The following is a 20,037-nucleotide window of genomic DNA, read 5'->3' as shown; positions in this document are numbered from 1 at the left end:
CCATTTGAGAGCAGTAATTTGTCCAGTTCACAATCCTGAATGGAACGTGTTATATAAACACCCATACAAACTCTGTAACCTTGTGATGGTCTTTAAGATACTGCTCTATTGCAGTGTTATCATGATTTTAGCACAAGTCTCAATATTTGGGGGCAGTCACTGAAGTCAGTGGAGCTATGACAATTTACTTCAACTGAGGATTTGCCCCTTGGTGTTTTTCTTAAAGCCCTGTGTGACCCAAGAACCTTTGGATGCCAACTGGCAGAGGATGAAAGGGTACACAGAAGTACAGGTATCTCCTGGGCTCAGCAAGATATTGTTATGTAAGGTCTCTAGAGAAAGCGAGTGTCATAGTGATGGTCAGTCACTGCAGAATGCATATACAGATATTCTGGAACGAGTTTCTTTATGTACTGAAAATTATGCTCTTAAGGTCTGAGGCTAGGGACTGGTCACCAGAAAGCTGAAAAGCAGGTTTTCTTTGAGGCAAGAAATGTTTATCTATCTGCTTATATGTACATTAAGTATTGTGTGATTCACAATGGGCATCCATCTACAGTCTGAGCCAATGCTAATGGATGATTGTGAAATCTTCAAAGAGAGGAAATTTTAGAGGAAGAAGTGAACCAGCAGGGGAAGACTCTGTTGATAAGTAAGGATAATGAACTTTGGGGAGTGCAAGGGGTCCAGAGTCTGTCAGTCTGTGAAGGAAAAGCTGCCAATGGCCTTGATCTTATGAGAGGGGGCCTCAGTCAAACTTATTGAAAATGCAGGAGAAAGAATGTGGGGTAAACTTTTTTGTAGAAAATGGGTGAATGCCTTGTTACTTAAATTTAATCTCTAAAAAGCATGTTATGATTTTGTTTTATATTAACCATTTGTTTTCAATATTCTCACTCTCTACCACTTGAATCTTTGTTGAAACTTATCCTTGTTTCCATTATATATTTATCTTTAAGTAAAGTGGTGATACTGAATTAGATCTTACAAACTTGTGTACTATTCCTTTGGGAATAGTGGGACTGAGAATTATGTGAGTGTTCAGAGAAACAGGGACTGAGCACTCCAGAGGGACACTCAGCAGACTTGTGAGGTGCTTGCAGCCATATGTGTATATCAGAATCTCAGCTTACTCTTTTTTTTTAAATGAAAGTTTCTAGTCATTATCACAAAAACCTTGAAAATGTGAACCATAAATATGCAAATTAAAGAGACCCCCTTTTTAATATAATTGTTTTTTAGCCAATCTTCTGTTATTGTGTGGGTAACTCACAGTTGGCAATGTAGCTATTGTTGTTGATTAGGGTCCAGATCGCCAAGTGGATTACTTAGCGTTGCAAAACCTAGTTTTTAGGTACCTAGAAAATCACTGGGATCCACAAAACCTGAGTTAGACACATAGGCTACCTATAACATACATAGGAAGAGAGATACGCTTAAAAATGTGATCCACAAATCTCAGCATGCTGCTGAAGGGCTCAACCCCTCCCCTTTCATGGAGAGAGAAGCCTAGGTCCAGGCTCAAGGCAGGTACCTCTCTCTGCTTGTGACCCATAACTGCTTAAATTGCCCTTTGGGAGGGTGCCTGCCTCACATCACACAAAATGGCTCAGGTGGGTAGTGCTCTCCTTACAATTTTTATCCCAGTGGTTAGAGCATGCACAGTGGATGTGGGAAACCAAGGTTCAACTTCTCCATCTCCCACATCATCCCAGGTGAGTGCTCTAACCTGTGGGCTAAAAGTTTTAAGACAGGAACTGCCATTTTTTAATGTTAGGCATGCTCAAAGCAGGTCTACCGATTTGGGCCAGCAGGACGATAAGCCCTATTTCAACTTTACAGACAGTTCATCCAACATCTGGAGCTGTCAACCCCAAACACACAAGAAGACTGATACAATTAGAGTCTAAAATCCCCTTTTTTATTGACTTGATCATCATAGGCATTTTAGCTGGCTTCTAAACACATTTAATCTGAACATTTGTATTGCTACACCAAGGCACCTGCAGCATACCAGGCTCACATACCCTAGAAAACATCTCACTAAAGACAGTGCCTTATATGTCCCAAAAATGGTTTGTATGCCCCAGAAAGCATCTCACTGAAAACAGTGAATTTGTTCCTCTTGTTGTTCAGACACCATGCTGCTCTGTTGTTGTGTTCAGGGTTCATACCAGGTAGTCTGATTTGCCAGGGAGAACTAAGATACCCTAAACCCTTGGGTTCTTAGAAAAGGACGGAGCCCCCTATTTTTTCTATCATACCAGAAGTTACCAACCTGTTACCTGGAGAGGGATGGAAAATGGGAGTGGAGAAAACTGAGAAACAAAAGATGAGATGAGGAAATTATTACATTTTAAAATCAAAACTGGCATGACCCCACCGAAAACTAAAGCAAATAGGCACTTTAATTAAGTTATTTTAAAATCGCATCAGGAATTTAAGATTGCAAATAAACTTTTTAAATAAAGAGTTAATAAAAGCCCTCAGAATAAGCTATTATACTGTGCTATTCACAGTGCCCCCCATCAGAGGAAGTGGAGTATGGTACCTAGCAGAGAGCTGGCTCGGCCCACTGCTACAATTGAACTGGCTGTCTAATACAGCAAGGATAATACAGAAATAGGAACTTAACTTTTTCAGATTTATTCTTATTGCAATTATTACCAGCAGTGATATAGCAATGAGGTTCAGTTTACTATTTTCAGTTAATATGTTAGAGACACAAGGTGAGTGAGGTAACATCTTTTATTGGCCTAACTTCTGTTGGTGAGAGAGAGACATGATTTTGAGCTTACACAGAGCTCTTCTTCAAGTTAAGGAAATGTATTCAAAGAGGCACCAATAAATGCAAGCCACATTTATTTTAAATCTTTTGTTTCCAAAGAGGTTGCACAGGTTGCATGAGCAGTAGAATAGGTAGGCTTTAAAATGTAGGTTGCTGGTCCAAATCCAACCCAGGTTAGGAATCACCTAACGTCATCTGCTGGCTAGTGGCATACCGACAGATGGGTGGGGACCATGCCCCCAGGCGCTGGCTTGTGAGGGGGACCGGCAGGTTAAGTGCTCTGAAGACATTCAGGTTCTGGCTGCAGCCCCAGGACTGGGGGCCTTATACTTCACAGGGTCCCAAAGCCACCGAGCTTTGACATCACCGGCAGCTGCACAGACCCCAACTCAGGCCTGCCGGCATCTGAGGACTCCTGCTGCGGGGGAAGCAAGCATCCTCTCTGCCCCTCCACCCCCGCAACAACACCAGGGAGCTGCTGGAACCCCAGCCATGCAAGTGCCAGGCAGCCAACCCAATGGTGCGGCTCCAGGTCAGAGCCTGTCATGCTTTCCCCTCACCCCCGTTGCCGGGTGGCCCAGGGGCACCTGCCCTTGTCATTCCAGCCCTGTCACTCCCACAGTGGGGGGAGTGTGGAGTGGAGGAGAGCTGGAAATGGGCCCGCGGACCCTCTGCTCCCCCTGCAGGGTGCTGTTACGTTACCTGCTGCTGCCGCCGATGGGGGGTGGAGTGCAAATATAAGCATCGGCCCCCGAGTGCCGGAGACCCATGGTACACCACAGCTGCTGGCTGTCTAGTAGTCGATATTAAATTGATTGGTTGTCTTAATCCTAGTGAGCAGGTATTCACACAACAAAACATAGCATTACAGCTGACCTTTCCTTAACCCATTTGGCAGCCTGAACACAGAGTCTACCTAGTGAGTGGGCATGGAGGCTGAACTATCTTCTCATCACTGGTACCTCCATGTCAAGGCTGAGGCAAATTAACAAGGCAGAGTGGGGCAAGTTTTTGGTGCTGTCACTGCTTGTGCTGTTCCTGTTGTCTGGATAAAAAGAAGTCTTCAGTTCACAGGCTTGTTAGTCTGTCACCTTTCACAAATGCTACAGTTACTTAATTTTGTTGGGAGGCAGGTGCGTTCTTTGTGTGTGTGTTTATTTTATTTTAGCCAGGGTATGTGAAGCAGTGAGAGTGCAAAGAGGGTTGGACTGAAGAACTGGGATGAAAATGGAAGAGGTTCAGGATGCGATGGAATATGGAGGCTAAAATAGGGTAGGAAAAGGCCAGATCTGATGCGTTCTCGCTCCTGCCCAGATGCTGAGTGAGAATTCTGTATTCAAGATAGGATGAAATTTAAGATTTCTTTGGCCAATCAGATTCTACTATTCAACTTGTATTTCCTTAACTATCAGTGATTGATGGTAAAGCTTCATAGTTCAGACCTCAATAAGGGTCATACTTCCCTCAATGCTACTTTTCCATTCAATCTGTCTGTATACTCAAACAGACACCCACACATGTATTTATATAGTCAGTGTTCTCTTTCTAGATAGAAAAATTAAAATGTAGATCTAGATATTACAAAAAATAATCTGTACAAAGTCCCTAATGGATTAAATGCACCAGAGCAGTCTTAAAAATGATCAATAAAAAATATTTCTGATAGAAAAAGTTATTTTTCCTATGAAAAATGTCACGCCATTTTCCCCCTCCCCAACTTACTCTCCCCCTTCAGTCAGTTCCTTAAACACTGGTGTTCCAAGTCACTGGAAATAAAATATCCTTATGTTGTGTATATATTAGAATTATTATGATGTTAGAATTAATGAGCATCTATGGTGATATAAATGCTAAAATTAGTTCTTCCATCTAATTTTGACACCATTAATTTCTTCATGAAAAATAACTTAACTATTCATGATATACAATAATTATATGAAAGATCTTCTGCAAGCACTTAAAACTACCACTAAAATAAGATTACAAAACATCCAAAATGCCTACTTATGAGCAGAAAAGAAAACATATTATTTTGCTGATGTGGAGAGTACAGCTTATTGAAGACTTTCTGTCAAAATGTTTGTGTTGCCTACCCCTCAACACAAAAATGGCTTTTTATTTAAACAAACTTCTTAGTGGGGGATCTGTTTATCAAAGAAGTTTGGGTTTTTCAACAAAACTCCAAAAATAAAATAATTTTCTTTTGATTAAAAAGAGTTGGGAGAGAGAATCTATTGTTGATTTTTTCCACAGAAAAACAAATTTATTTCCCAACCAGATGTAGTGGAGATGCCTAAAGCACATGAGATATAAAGAGAAAGATGTTGATGAGAGTGAAAATGATTTTGTTGATCTGGAGAGTGATATAAGGACAGAGTGAATGTTAGTGGGACTACTCACTGGCTTACAGTTAAGCATGTGCTTATGTACTTTGCTGAAACTAGGGACATAATAGTTGGACTGGAAGAAAGTTGAGTCCTAGGAAAAAAATTAAAATAGACTAGGTAAAATCTGAAGCAGAGGTAGAAACTGGAAAAATGAAGGATTTAAAATCAGAAATGAAGGCATAAAAATGGCACAGACATGTAACCAAAGAAAAAGGGCTAAATTGCATCCAACTGTATTACAGGATTTGAAAAATCAAATTGAAATACTTCCATTTGGTATAACATCAAAAACATTGATGGGAAGTGGAGGGGACCCAGTTTTTAATCCTATTGAAATCTGAGGTACTGCTGTGTAGAATAAAGTATGAGAGACTTGTTGAAGAAAATGCTAGAAAAGGACAAGGAAATATTTTTAAAAGTTATCAAGGAGAAATAAGAGTAATTGATATTTTATGCCAGGGACATATTTTCATTGAAGGGACTAAATGTGTGCAACAAGAAAATAAAAGAAATAAAATGAATGAAAACGCTGAACAAGAGACACCAAGAAATATGGGGAGGGTAATTATTTTTCCAGGTTTATTCCCATTCAGGGATCTATAAAAACAAACCAGGCAGGTTTTTGATCAAGTGAAGTGTCAATGGACAAAAGCACAAAAGGCTTCTTCTGAAGTTTAAAACTCTCTCTTTGGAAGTACTAGCTTTAAATTTTCAGATAACTCAATTACACTGGCAGTAGATGATGCCTCAGAAAAGATTAACTGCAGTAGGTAAGTGGACAATAAGTGGCATACTATAAGTCCCACTTGTCTGTATATATATTATAAACAAAAATATAGTCAATGTTAAAGAGCCCACTTAAAACATCATGTATATCTTGCACGCAAAAACAGGCATCAAAAGTACAGTACTGTTTGACATTCTGTTATCTGTTCTGTAAACAATTACTGGCACACTGGACCCAGTTCTGCCAGTATTACACTCAGAGTAAAGTCCTATTCAATGTGATTAAGGGTGACAGAAGTACAAACATTAAGAGCCTGAAATGAGGGTATGGGAGAAGGGAGAATAGGACTTAAGATATATATACTAAATATCTGTTACCTTTAAGGTCCAGACCTGTAAGTTGCTGGGAATTGAGAACACTCAGCGCCTTTCAGGATATGGCTCTTAAAAAAGACTTTTTTATGAAACGGGGAGGAAGAATTGGATGATATCTGAGGTCTCTTCCAGCCCTATATTTCTATGAAATATACGTACAAGCACAATTTCTTAAGGGCAGTAAGAGAGAACAACCTGCCATGGATTGTGATACAGAAAACATGGAGAAAATAAAATACAGATAAGCTTATGCAGATGCTCTTTATAAAGAAAGAAAAGCAAGTAGTTTGTTTCCACGAGATGTGAATTCACAGCAGTTTCCTTGGCACAGAAAAATGCACAAGGTATTTTTATTGTGTCCAGGGATGAATCAGCACGTACGGTAGCAGAGTGTTTTCAAATGTAGTTCCATCTCAAACTTGTGCAAAATGGCTCTCCAAAAAAAAAAAAAAAAAAAAAAAAGCCTCTAATTCAGAAAAGCCAGGACAAATAGTTGTTTCTGATTTATCTGGATTTGACCAGGATCACAGACTGATCACTGCAGGAGATTCTGTTTATTATAAATTTACAAGGAATCCAATACAGTTTTTTCTGGGCACTATTTATATATTTGAATTGCAATACTTTCCTCCTCTATGCCACACACTATCATCAAAGGAGTCTATTGTTCACTTTCTGACTCTTGCAGTGCAGGCAAAAATACTAAAAAGGCCAGTAACGAAGGGAGATACTAATAGGCACAGACAGGGGAAAGCTGGACCAAAGAAGTGTCCATCATCTTGTTTTAGAACTTGGAAAGAAAGTGAAAGACAGGCTGCAAGTAACAGTTCACTGCAGCACCAAAAATCTGCCAGTTGACAGTAACCCCCTGCATATGCACTATCATAAAGACCAACAGCAGAAACATCACAGCTGCCAAAATGACCATAGAAGGGGAGGCCATCTGAAGGAACAAAGTCCTTAGATCTGTTAGGCATTTACATAACACACATTCCCAATGTGTGTGGCAGGTTTCCATAGATGGTGTGATGGTTCTAAGTGCTTGTGTCCATGGGTGAGGGAGGAGGGAGAGAAGAGAAGCAAGACACTCTAAGCTCCAGAAGCTTCTCCTTTCTTTTCCCATGTCTCTAGGGGCCTGATCCCAGCATTGGAAGGTCAATTAGAAGCTTTTCCATTGACTTCAGTGGGTATCAGATCAGGAAATAGAAAGAGGAAGGGTGATGAGTGTAGCAGCAGGCAGTGCCAGCAGAAAAAAAAAAAAGTCATGGGTACGAGGAAGGGACATGCTTCAACCACCACTGCAGAAGCACTCCCTTAGCTGTGTTTCAGAATTCTTTCCCTCAGGACCAGCTATCCCACACATTATATATCTGACCACACACACACATATTGCCTGAGGGATACTCCCCACTTCCCTCTATTCTGGTAGGTTTTTATACCATGCTCATCACTACAGTATCTGAGTGCCTTCCAGGAGTGCATTAAGCAATGTGACTACACATCTATCACTTTTTTGTTCTCTCATCCTCTATTCAGATGCAGAAGTGTGTGCTTGGTTTGGTAGGGGATTTTATTATTTATTAATTAGTAAATAAATATACCAGTTGCAGTGTGTTTATATGAGAAAAAACAAGGCCAAGAAATACACCTTGCATTTGGAGCAGAAAGGGATGAGGTTTGTGATGGCTCTTAGTTGCTAGGGGACTTCCTTCCACAATCTCAGGTTGCTGCTGGAGAAAGGTCTGTCTCCCATACAGACAAGCTTTACTCTTAGTGTTGGGAGTTCCATTTTGCCAGAGAAGTGTAGTTGTTGACCATGGCCTTCATCCTGGAGGTTTAGGCAGTCTTTTAGATATTCTGGTACCAGGCCATGGAGCACTTTGAGCATAAATCCTTGAACTTGATTAGAAATTATCTGGGATGCCAGTATAGAGCAGAGGACAGGTGTAATGTGCTCATGGTATGTCTGAGTGAGGTAACTAGTCAGCTGCAGCAGAGAGTCACCAAACCCCTTTCCCAGTAGGATCAGCACCTGGTAACAAGGGAAAGGGGGAATTTAGGAGTGCATAGGCATTTTCAGACAAACAGTGATAACCTGTTACACATCCATGTTCCAGTCCTTTAGGGCTAGGTAAAAGTTACTGAAGTTATTCATTTGCAAGAGTCTCCTGCCCTTCACTAATGAAACAGAACTTGTTTCAAGACAGAAAGCGAAAGGAAGGTTGCTTCATACACAATACAATTTGTTACATTTAATTAACTTCTATCCTCCAAAAGCACATCAAAGGAAATGTATTCCTGTTTACCAAAAATCTGTTTTTATGCTGTGAAAGTCAAGTTACATTTAGATCTTTCACACAACATGGAGGTTATCCTTTTATTTGAACAGCGTGATAATACTTGTGTTTTTAACTACACAGTCAGAAATTATATAGTTTTACTCCAATGAAAGAATGAAATAATGCACCCTAACGTGAGGAGAAACTTAGAGTCCCCAGCAATCAGAGAGGATAATTCATAGTGACTTGATTGTTTATATAATATTAGAGACTTCAAGTCTGGAGCATAACCCATTGAAGAAAATCTGATCTTAAAAATGCGTAGGTACAGGCTGTTAAAATATGATACCATCTGAGATTTTTATTGTATGGGCTTGAGTCTATAATCCCTTCCACACGAATTCAATGGGATTTATCCACATGAATAAGAACTACTCATCTAAGTAAGGACTTGGAAGATCAGGTCATATGTATTGTGTCTACCATCTCTCCACCAACTGGACACTTGAACACATAAACCTATAAGGCTCACCTTGTAGTGAGATTTGGGCACCAATCTTACAGATACTCATGCACGTGCTTAACTATATTACCATGAGTAGCCTCATTGATTTCAGTAGTAAAGTTCAGCATGTGCATAAGAGTTTGCAGGATCGGGGCCTTATTCTGTATCATGCATTCTACTTTAATAGAAACTCTATCCATGAGCCTACTGGTCTGTATGCAGCAATTATCAGATGATCCCAGAGGAAGACCCTTCTATCTCCTCTGTTCCCATTAGTTGACCAGTAGAAGATCCATTAAACTTGTCACAGCTGGAGATTATCCTTTGCACTAAAAACAGTGGCAGTTATACAGTCATCATGCAGAGGGTCTTACAGCTTCACACTTCCTCATGGGGAGCTCCAGAAAGTGCTGTGCCTCAGAAGATCAGGCCTGCTGCATCATTGGCTGATTAAAGGGAGCAGGATCATGGGCCAGCCTCATCTCTGACCCTTTCTCACCATTGGAGGGGGCAAGTGTACAAGGCATACTGGGAGGGAGCAGCCCCTGTGCATAAAGTAGTACAAGGTTAATTCTGGCCAGCTACTGCTCAGCTAGTACAAAAGCAGGGACATCCCCCCACATGCCCACCCATGCTAAGCCATTCTGGCTTTTTGTACATATACAGAAACAAATATACTCCTAATGGCGCCTTTATTTACTCACACCAGAAAATAGTTCAGTTATTGCTTTGCGTGGTTTCTTACACAGCTAATTGGCCACCTACAAATATGTGTTGCCGGATAATGTTGCCAATGACTAGCAGATCAGGGGATTGGGGTGAATGGTATTTGCAGCGGGAGAAGATATGGCATTACCACAAATATTAGTGCGGTAGGAAATCATTCCTTATTTATCAATAAACATTTGATTGATCCAGTTGGGTCATTGCTTTAAGCACTGAAAGGAATTGAGTGTGTCCACTATTGGAGCGTAAAATTACTCGATTAAGACATTTACAGAAAACAAGGATATTTTGATCTAAATACTGTTCTTAAACATCTCATTTGAACAGGTAGTTTTGAGATATTTTAGATAGACAGATAGCTTGTTAGGGACACACACAGAGACACCCTGGCTCAGGTAAGCTGCAGGATTTTTACTTCTGCACTAACAAGTATCTGCTTCCAAATATTGCAGTACTTCCTGAAGGCTCAGCCCTGCAAGCACTTGCTAATGGACATAGCCCTTACTACTGCAATTAGTCCCATTCATTTTCTTCCTCATCCTGCTAGTGATCCATCCAGGAGGGCCCTTGCACTTGCGCAGATTAATTTGTAGAATGGGGGGCCTTTGGAGCAATATACAATTACTTTGGTGTCACAGTACAGTTCACTGTGAGAGCGCTTTGTTTGGAGATATGTCAAGATAAATCTCATCAGCAATGACACAGAGTTACAATAGTGACAGCATAAGATTAAGTTTCTGAAGATAAAAAAATCCACTTGGTTAAATGAATAAATAACCCCCTGTTGTGCCTAGATATTGTTACACAGGAGGACAGTAAATCTGCTTATGGTTTTGAAACACCTGCAATAAAAGGGCACAATGGGGTGATGTAAGGACAAAGATATCTCTTAAGCACTTATGTTCTTTTTTGTTTGCAGATGTGAGTCTTCTATATCATGCTACTGAACTTATTTTTTGTGATTTTAATTATATATATATATATATATATATATATCTCATAGAAAATGTCATTGAGAAGTTATAGAGACTGTTCTTCCTTTATAGAGTCAATGGACCTGTATGATCTATGTAAGTTTTGTATTATTTGTAATAGAAATTCTATAGTATACAATTTAACATCTCATTGTATAATACATGTTAATATTAAGTTTTGCACATGCTCAGATCCTTTAAATCAAATATATTTTGATGGCTCATATAGATGCACTCAATGTGTATGGTGAAGGGAAAGAGAAGGGAATGAGATTCGAGGAGCCATTATCAATGTCAGTTTCCCAGTTTTCAAGTTCTCAAGAGAAGATCTATGACCCCAAGTATTATCTCAGAGTACATTGGCCTTTTCAAAGCCTGCAAAAGAGCCACCCCCAAGGCCCTGATCCTGAGAAGAATTCTGTGAATCTTATTGCAATTCAAGTCCAAATACTCATCTCAGGATCTTATTTCCATAATCAATGGCTCATTAAATAAGGAAAATAAGGTGTGGAACACAGGCACCATTTTTATTCTTTCTCCAAAATATTGTTAATTTTTTTTTTGTGTGGAATATAACTTTAAAAGACATTGAAATATATAATTTAATTTCATTTTACATGGTTTTCAGCTATCATTTTTACCCTACGTTTTTCAGAATCCCACTAGAAAACTACGATTAAAATTATTTCACTGTCAGGAGAGGTGAATAAGCTTTTTCCCTTGGTATGAGGGAAGGTTAATTAATAGGGTAATAAAGAGGAATCTTACTTCACTATAAGCAACAAGGGAATTTCTTCATATTGAAGGAAAGCTGTTAAACATCACTCTTTTGGCATTACTAGCTATCATTTTGGCACTGAAGAATTTAAATTTAGTTAAGTGTAGCTAACGGTGGGAGAAATTAGACATATTGACATGAAGGGGGATAAGAGCTTTTTACATTCATCCTGTTAAAATCTATGCCTGTGTTAAAAGTATGCCTTTTTTTGTAGTTGTAGGTTTCAGTGGGTATTGTAGAAAATACACTGAAACACCCATGTTTGAGGCTTTCTTCTGTGTAGGTGTTAAAAATGAAGTGTGTCTTTTATTCTTTTTTGTTGCATAGGGTTAGACAATTTATTAATATATTACCAATATTAGTCCAATAACATTGATATAGACTATACAATATTCTTTTATTATTCTTTTAAATAAATATTCTTTTAAATAAAATTATTTTAAATAAAACCAGAATCAGAAAGACACAATACTGTACATAGATTAAAATATACATTTGGGCTTCTGATGGGAAGCCTGGCTTATCTGTGGCATGACCTAATGGTTAGGTCATTGGCCCTCAGTTTCCTCCTCTCAGTCTCTGGTCCTTCCTGTTGGCTACTTCTCCAGTACTAGGATGGGCTACTTTTTGGCAGCCAGGCCACCATTGTAGCACAACTTGCCCTTTGGGGTAGCAGTGTCCAATGAACTCTAGAGGGTCCTGAATCCTTATGACAGGGAAAGTCCCGAAGTCTATCTCCTGGCATCCATATGTGGCTCATTCTAGCCACAAAGCTTTCAGCATCTCTGTCTTCTCTTTACTTCTGGGAGAGGTGAAAGTGAGGTTTATGTCCCTACATGGTAATGGTGTTTGGAAGGCCCTCCCACGCCACTGGGTTGGGGATTACTCCTTCAAACCCCACACAGGTTTTTTTTCCTTTGGTCAGAAGCTCATAACAGCTTCACCTCAGAACAAACCCTCACCCCCAAGTCTTATGGGCACTTTCCAAAGACTTTCCAGCCCTTCCCTAAATTTTGGGGTGTGGGGTATTTGAATGGAAGAAAGAAGGAAGGCCCTGAGTCAGTTTTAACTCAGACTATTTAACCAAAATCCTTTCTTTGTCTGTGGGTCCCTGGCGAATCCAGTTTGAACCAGTATCCGTGAGCCTCTCTCCAGGAGGTGGTAGCTCTTAGAAGATGTTACAACCTGAATGAGTTTGCTTAACCAGTCCCCACTGTTCTTAGTTCCCAAGGGCTGTGGTCCCCCTCCCTCAGAAAATACTGACTATCTCTCAATAGTGCATAAACATTTACATTTTAATACAATGAACTCCTAAAATACTTAATATTCTGGGGAACCCTTATTGAATTAAGATAAGCCTTATTGAATGAAGTTTGTCATATCTGTCACAGGGGATTATATCTTCCTCACAAGAGCACTGTCAGGCTAAATTAATTTATGCTTAAGTGTTTCCATATTCTTGTGTGGAATGTGTTACTTTGTGCACATGCAGGTTATTCTGAATATTTTCTAAAATAGTGATACCTGGAGACTGGGGACCAGCTTTAAGCCTCCCAAATTGCAGTCTTTGTCCAAGGCAGCTCTGGGGGGCAGTGAGGGTTGTGGCCATAAGAGAACACAGGAAAATGCCCCACAATCTTCCCCTAATGTGGCTGATAGTAGTTGCCCTGTGCTTGCAGATTCTGAGGTAAACCCTGATCCCTGCCACCCAACCCACTAACATGTTAGGGAAACCTCAGTTAAGGATCACCCTGGTGGTGGATCACATGCTCTATTGTTTGCGGTATGAGCACTTTTACTGAAAATTTCCATCTCCCCTAGGTGAGCCTATGTGATATCAGTCTCCTGAGAGTAGCAGAGGTGGCTAGGGAGTAGGTGCTGCAAGCGTCTGGGTATAGACCTGGTCCTTATGCTGTGTACCGTTATGATGCCAGCAGAATGAATATTGGAATGGCATGGGAAAGTGTCTTACCATGGTGGAAGAAATAAGGCAGCCCTCCCCAGAAGCCTTCTTCAAAGGATTGCCGAGTACTGCCATGAACATTTCCTGAAGATCTCTGTGAAGGATTGCCAGGCCATCCTTGGGCACATAAACAGTCTTTTCTGGGAGGCACCCTCTGTGTAGTTGGAGCAGCTACTGGGAAGCAGATACCCATTACACCTAACTTTTTTTTTTTCATATTAAACATAAAACATAAGAGCATGTAACCTCTACAGTTTGATTGGAATTGCATACTCACCACAAGTGCCTTGTACAGCATCACATTTGGCCACGGTGCTGTCTCGCAACTGGCTAGACTGCTCTGGAGTTACGGTGCTCACGGATTCCCCACTCACCTGTCTCCCATTCTCCTCCTTCTTCTCTTACTCATCCAAAATGTCCTCCTCATTGTTGCCTGAGATGGCCCAGGACTAAAATTCCTGGACTAAAACATACTGCATTTGGGGGCAGTGCTGGGGTCACTTCTGACAGCTCATTGTAGTAACAGCATGTCTGTGGTGCAGAACCAGAATGACTCTTTGCCTCCCTTGTCTTCTGATACACCTGCTAATTTTTTTTTTATTTTCATGCGGCACTGCTTCATGTCCCTGGTTTAGCCCTTCTCCCCAATGCCCCATGCAATCTTTTCGTAGATGTCTATGTCTCTATGCCTGAATCGGAGCTGTGCCTGCACAGAATCTTCTCCTTATAGACCAATAAGATCTACCTCCTCCTGTGTACACCAGGCTGGAGTGCATATGGGTCATTGAGTCACCATGATCAGCTGTGCTGGTGAACTCTCCACACTGATCAAACAGGAAATGGGAATTTAAAATTTCTTGGGGCTTTAATAGGAAGGGCTGTTTCCTGTGTACTTGAAAACAACACTCAGAGCGGTCACAACAGAGCATTGTGGGACACCTCCTGGTGGCCAATTCAGTTGACTTACACAACATTGCATCTACACTCCGTCTCTGTCAACCCATCAACATCACTTTAAGCATTACTTTCACAGAGATGGAGTAATTAAGTTGAAATAACAGGCAAGATAGGTCGGTGGAAGGGACCAGAAGTGTAGATGCATACATTATTAGGTCAACATAAGGCAGCTTCTAGCAACCTAAGTTTGTAGTGTGGACACTTCTCTTCACAACAAGTCCCTTCACCTACCACTACTAGAGGAAAGCTAACAGAGGAGTACAGAATAATGAAAACATTTAAACCCTATAAAAAGAAAAAGAATGAGATCTAATAATATAACAATAGAAGCATAAGGCTCTGAAGTGAATAAAGGCCACTCTGACCCTACAACACATTGCAGTCATGATTCACACCTTTTTGAAGCCAAGGAAAGGGTGTATCCCAATCTTTCCTGGGGGATTTACTTGACAATCTGTATACTGTAATGATGACTTATTAAGACATTCCCTAGAACACACTTTACTACTTGGCCCAAATATATCTAATGTTTTCTTAATGATTGTGACTTGACAACTCTAAGTTGTTTTTTATTGGTTTACTGCTCAGAGGAATAAAATCTATTCAATTGCATAGTGCTTGTTATTCATCAGTATATTAAAACTGTGTAGCATGGCTCGTCTCTGAAATCAGTATAAATTCTGCCATTAGAATTCCACCCCACCCCCATTCCCCAGATTACATATGTGGGGGAGCAATGCCAGGGACAGGATGTAGCCAGAGAAGAGGTGTGGGACTGATGTCTCTTGGGAGAAACTTGCCCACTGGAGCAAACTACTCCTTAAGCTACTGAATAGCACAAGTTACCCCTCCCAAATGCCTAGCATAAATTAATTTTACTAGATGTACCAATAACTAACATATTATGTGTGGGTTTATTTGAAGGTCATTTTCTGCTTTTTCAAAAGAGGCTCATTGAAAGATTAATGGGAAAAAATATCTTCATAATTTTAAACCCTTAATAGTACAACTGGGTCCTATACTCATGCAAACATCTATAATTACTATGATGTCTATCACTGCTGTAGCCTCTTAAATCAGCTATCAAGAAGATTAGGAAAGCCAATCAATTCATTAATTAAATGTATGTATTTTTTCATTACATTGGTATAAAATGAAAATATTAAATGTTCATCCCCAAATATTTTCATTCTGCACAATGTAAGAGCTACTCAAGGACCAACCCTTATAGCCCTCATGGTTTCTATTATTATTATTTGTTTGTATGAAAGTAGTATCCAGAGGCTCCAGTCATTACTGGAGTCAAATTGTTCTAAACATTGTTCTAAGCATTGTAAAAAAGCCACTCTTTCCTAAAGAGTTTACAGTCGAAGGTCACAGACATTTATGTAGCTTTTTAACATTATGAATAGTTCAGTTGAACTCAGTCAAATATAGTTTCTGTTGGGCTGAATCATGATCCAGTAAGCCCAGCAGCATAATGGGGTGGAATGCCTCCTCTTTTGCCCCTCTTGTGCTGACTAGCACCATGGGAGGGGAAGCAGTTTTCACAATGCTGTTATAGTCTAATTTTTTGCAAGTAGATGGGAAGGTAAAGGAAGTTGTCAGAGCATAAGTTCTATCCCCAAGGCATCCAGTGGCATGGTTATGCTGGTGCACTGGAAAGCGTATACTGTGTCAGATCCAGTACAGCTTAATCCCGCCCCAAAGCAGAAGGGAAGCAAATACTCACCAGCAACCGTACACCATACAACAAGAACACTAACCCAGGAACCTATCCCTGCAACAAACCCCGTTGCCAGCTCTGCCCCCACATCGACTCTAGTGACATCATCACAGGTCCTAACCACATCAATCACACCATAAGGAGTTCATTCACTTGCACATCTACTAATGTAATATTTGCCATCATGTGCCAGCATTGCCCCTCTGCCAAGTACACTGGCCGAACTGGACTGTCACTACACAAAAGAATAAATGGACACAAATCAGACATAAAAAATGGTAACATCCATAAACTGGTCAGAGAGCACTTCAACCTCCCAGGACACTCTGTAGCTGACTTGAAAGTTGCCATACTTCTACAAAAAAAAACTTCAAAACCAGACTTCAGCAAGAAACTGCAGAGCTGGAACTCATATGCCAACTTGAACAATCAAACGGGGTCTGAATAGAGACTTGGAATGGTTATCTCATTACAAGAAGTAATTGTCACTGTTCACACATTCTCACCTCCTAATCAATGGTTGTGAATAGGCCTCAACTACTCTAACTGAATGGACTTTGTTTATACCTACCTTCCCCATTGTTGTTCCTTACCCTTGGATGTATATATATATATACCTCCTATCTGATTTCTATTCCTTACATCTGGTGAAGTGGGTTACAGCCCACGAAAGCTTATGCCTGCAGAAATTAAATTTGTTAGTCTTTAAAGTGCTACAGGACTCTCATTAATCTTCCTTCAGGGCTGCTATAGAATAGCACAACACAACCCTTATAATGGGAAAATTGTAATGTCATGATCTAGCTCATACTGAAAAAAATGACTTTTCTTTTTTTAAATGGTAGCCATCAAGTTAAGTAAATTTTAAGGATACATTTTATTTGGGATCTTTATTTAAAACAAAAAAAAGTTTTGGGAAAACAATGATTTTGTGATCTCCTGAGTTCCATCTTATTTTGACATTGTTTCAGGTTGTTTCAATCACTTTATAGTCTCCTCTGAAATGTAACATATCAGAGCGCAAATAATGAAGTCTGATTTGAGTTGTCACAGTGCAATCTGTCCTCAATTCAGTTTGAAAAACAAAAGAAGATTGCTGAGAAAGTACCAGAAAGCAAACTCTAGCTTTTCAATGTGAAAATAGAAGTTTATTTATTTGTCAAATGGAGTCTCTGAGATCACAACCTGGAACAAATTATTCCCACTGGTGTAACTTCATGCACGTCACTGATTCTTTGTGCAAAAACTGTGGTGAATATCCTATGATTTCAGTGGAATTGTACTAGTGTAGCTAAAAGAACCATTTAGCCCACTGTTTGCTCAGAACATCTTTCTTAAAAAAGGAAGAAAAAAATCACAGCATATAATGATATTTCTTTTATTTATTTTTTTCATTTCTTTTTTAAAGTGTATTGTGTAAACCTAGGGGGCGATTTTCAAAGCTACAAAGGACAGTTAAATGTCATTGTCAGCCAATAGGAGTTGGACACTATCTCCCATGTGTGGCCTTTTGAAAATCTGCCCCAGAGTGCTTATGAAACATGATACAGAGATCTGTAGGGTGGAGTCTTTCATTAATCCACAGAAAAGCTACAACACAAGCGCCTCCAATTCAAACTGTCCCTTGATGCCTTTTAACTCCTCTCAACCCCATCCTGGAGGGAAGTTCTCTTTACAGTTGAGGTAAGGTTACTTTCTCTCTTCATTCAGTCCTACCGTCTCCACTGAAATAGCCTATAAGGGGTGCCAATGAATGCCATTTGTAATAATAATAGCTAGCCAATAGGAACTGGACTAAGACCTCTTCCTCCTCAGAAGCAATATTGTTCACAGATATTGAAATTCACCACAGTGCAAAGGCCAGTACAAGGCATATACATCACTTACAACCCTTTCAAGCCCTATTTTGAGAGTTTAAGTGAGATTTTGATAGTGCATAGCCCTTGTGCTAACCTCCAGCACAAAGGGAGGAACTTAAATCCCATTCAGAACAATTGCCTTATCTTAATAACAGTGGTGAGTATACATCACACAAAAATGGTGGTTCATTTTCATCTTCAGATATGACAGAAAGATTCTAATTTGAATAAAAATGGATTACAGAACTCATGGTACCTTTCATTGTTTGTTAGTCACGAATTGAACTGTAAAAGATGGACAAGAAGAACTGTGACATTGGGGATGATGGTTATGGCTCAGCTACCTTTGAAATGACATTCATTTATGTATTTCACTTAACAGAACAGAACCTTATGCAAATACAATGCAGTAGATCATACTTTGTATATAAATAGAATGAAGTGGATTATACTGTGTGTGTAAACATTACCATATATTATTTGTGTATATTCTCTGACTTGTAACACTATATTACATTGTTAATGTATTCAAAATATTTTTCAGTAACTTTTAGTTATCTGCAATCTGTGATTTTAGTTACTAAACACAGGTAAAAAAAGAGAAGAAAAGAATAATTTATGGGTCATAGACTCATGGAAATATAGGGCTGGAAGGGACCTCCAGAGATCATCTATTCTAGACCATCCCTCCACACTGAAGCAGGGCCAAATAAACCTAGATCACTCCTGAGAGGTGTTTGTCTAACCAGTTCTTTAAAACCTCCAATGATGGGGATTCCATAATCTCCCTTGCAAACCTATTCCAATGTTTAACTATCCTCATATTAGAAAGATTTTCCTAATAGCTAAATCAAATCTGCTTTGCTTCAGATAAAGTCTATTACATCTTGTCCTCCTTCAGTGGACATCACCATCCTGTTTGTAACAGCTTTTATCATATCTGAAGACTGTTACCAGGTCCCTCTTGTTACAGGGTCTTATCTGCCTTGCAGTATGCTTTGCTGGCTTAGTGTGGTGCTACTGGCACTCTCTGCCTCAGTTTCCCTCCTTTCAGGGCCCTTTAAAAACTTCACACAGTCCAAAAGGGTGAAAAAACAAAATTCCCCTTGTGGGGTTCTACTTTATTAAATTCAATCAACTTGAAATAAAGTTCTTTCCTTGGGTTCAGGGGTTGCCCAGTGTTCCCTTGTAAGACTTGTGTTTCTCTTTCATGGCCTCTCTGGCCTGTAGTTGTCTAAGAGTATATCTACATAGCAAAGAAAAACCCACAGCTGGCCCATGCCATCCAACTCAGGCTGACAGGGCTTGGGCTGTGGGGCTGTTTCACTGCTATGTAGTCTTCCAGGTTCGGGCTGGAGCCTGGGCTCTAGGACTCTGCAGGGTGCAAACTCATGTGATCTCCCTCGGTTTTCTTTTCTCTAACCTAAAAATACCCATTTTTAAACCTTTCCTCATAGGTAAAGTACTCTAAACCTTCTATCATTTTTGATGGTCTCTGCTGCACTACCTTCAGTTTGTCCACATCTTTCTTAAGGTGTGGCAGCCAGAACTGGACACAATACTTCAGCTGAGGCCTCACTAGTTCTGAGTACAGAGGGACAATTACTTCCCATGTCTTACATATGATGCTCCTGTTAATACATTAGCCCTTTTTGCAACTGCATTACATGGTTGGCTCATATTCAGTTTGTTACTGAGATCTTTTATAACCCCCAGATCTTTTTCTGCAGTACTACCACCTAGCCACCATTTTGCATTTTTAAATTTGATTTTTCCTTCCTAAATGAAGCACTTTGCACTTGTCTTTATAGAATTTCATTTTGTTGATTTCAGACCAATTCTACAATTTGTTAAGGTCATTTTAAATTCTAATCCTGTCAACCCCCATCAATCTTAGTGTCATTCACAGATTTAATAAGCAAACGCTCCACTCAACTATCCAAGTAATTCCTGAAAATATTGAATTGCACCAATGCAGGACAAACCTCTGTGCG

This window comes from Emydura macquarii, unplaced genomic scaffold (assembly GCF_026122565.2).
Source record: "Emydura macquarii macquarii isolate MOO-44397 ecotype Brisbane River unplaced genomic scaffold, CSIRO-AGI_Emac_v2 contig_75, whole genome shotgun sequence".
Lineage (NCBI taxonomy): Eukaryota > Metazoa > Chordata > Testudines > Chelidae > Emydura > Emydura macquarii.
Note: the sequence above shows the minus strand (reverse complement) of the source record.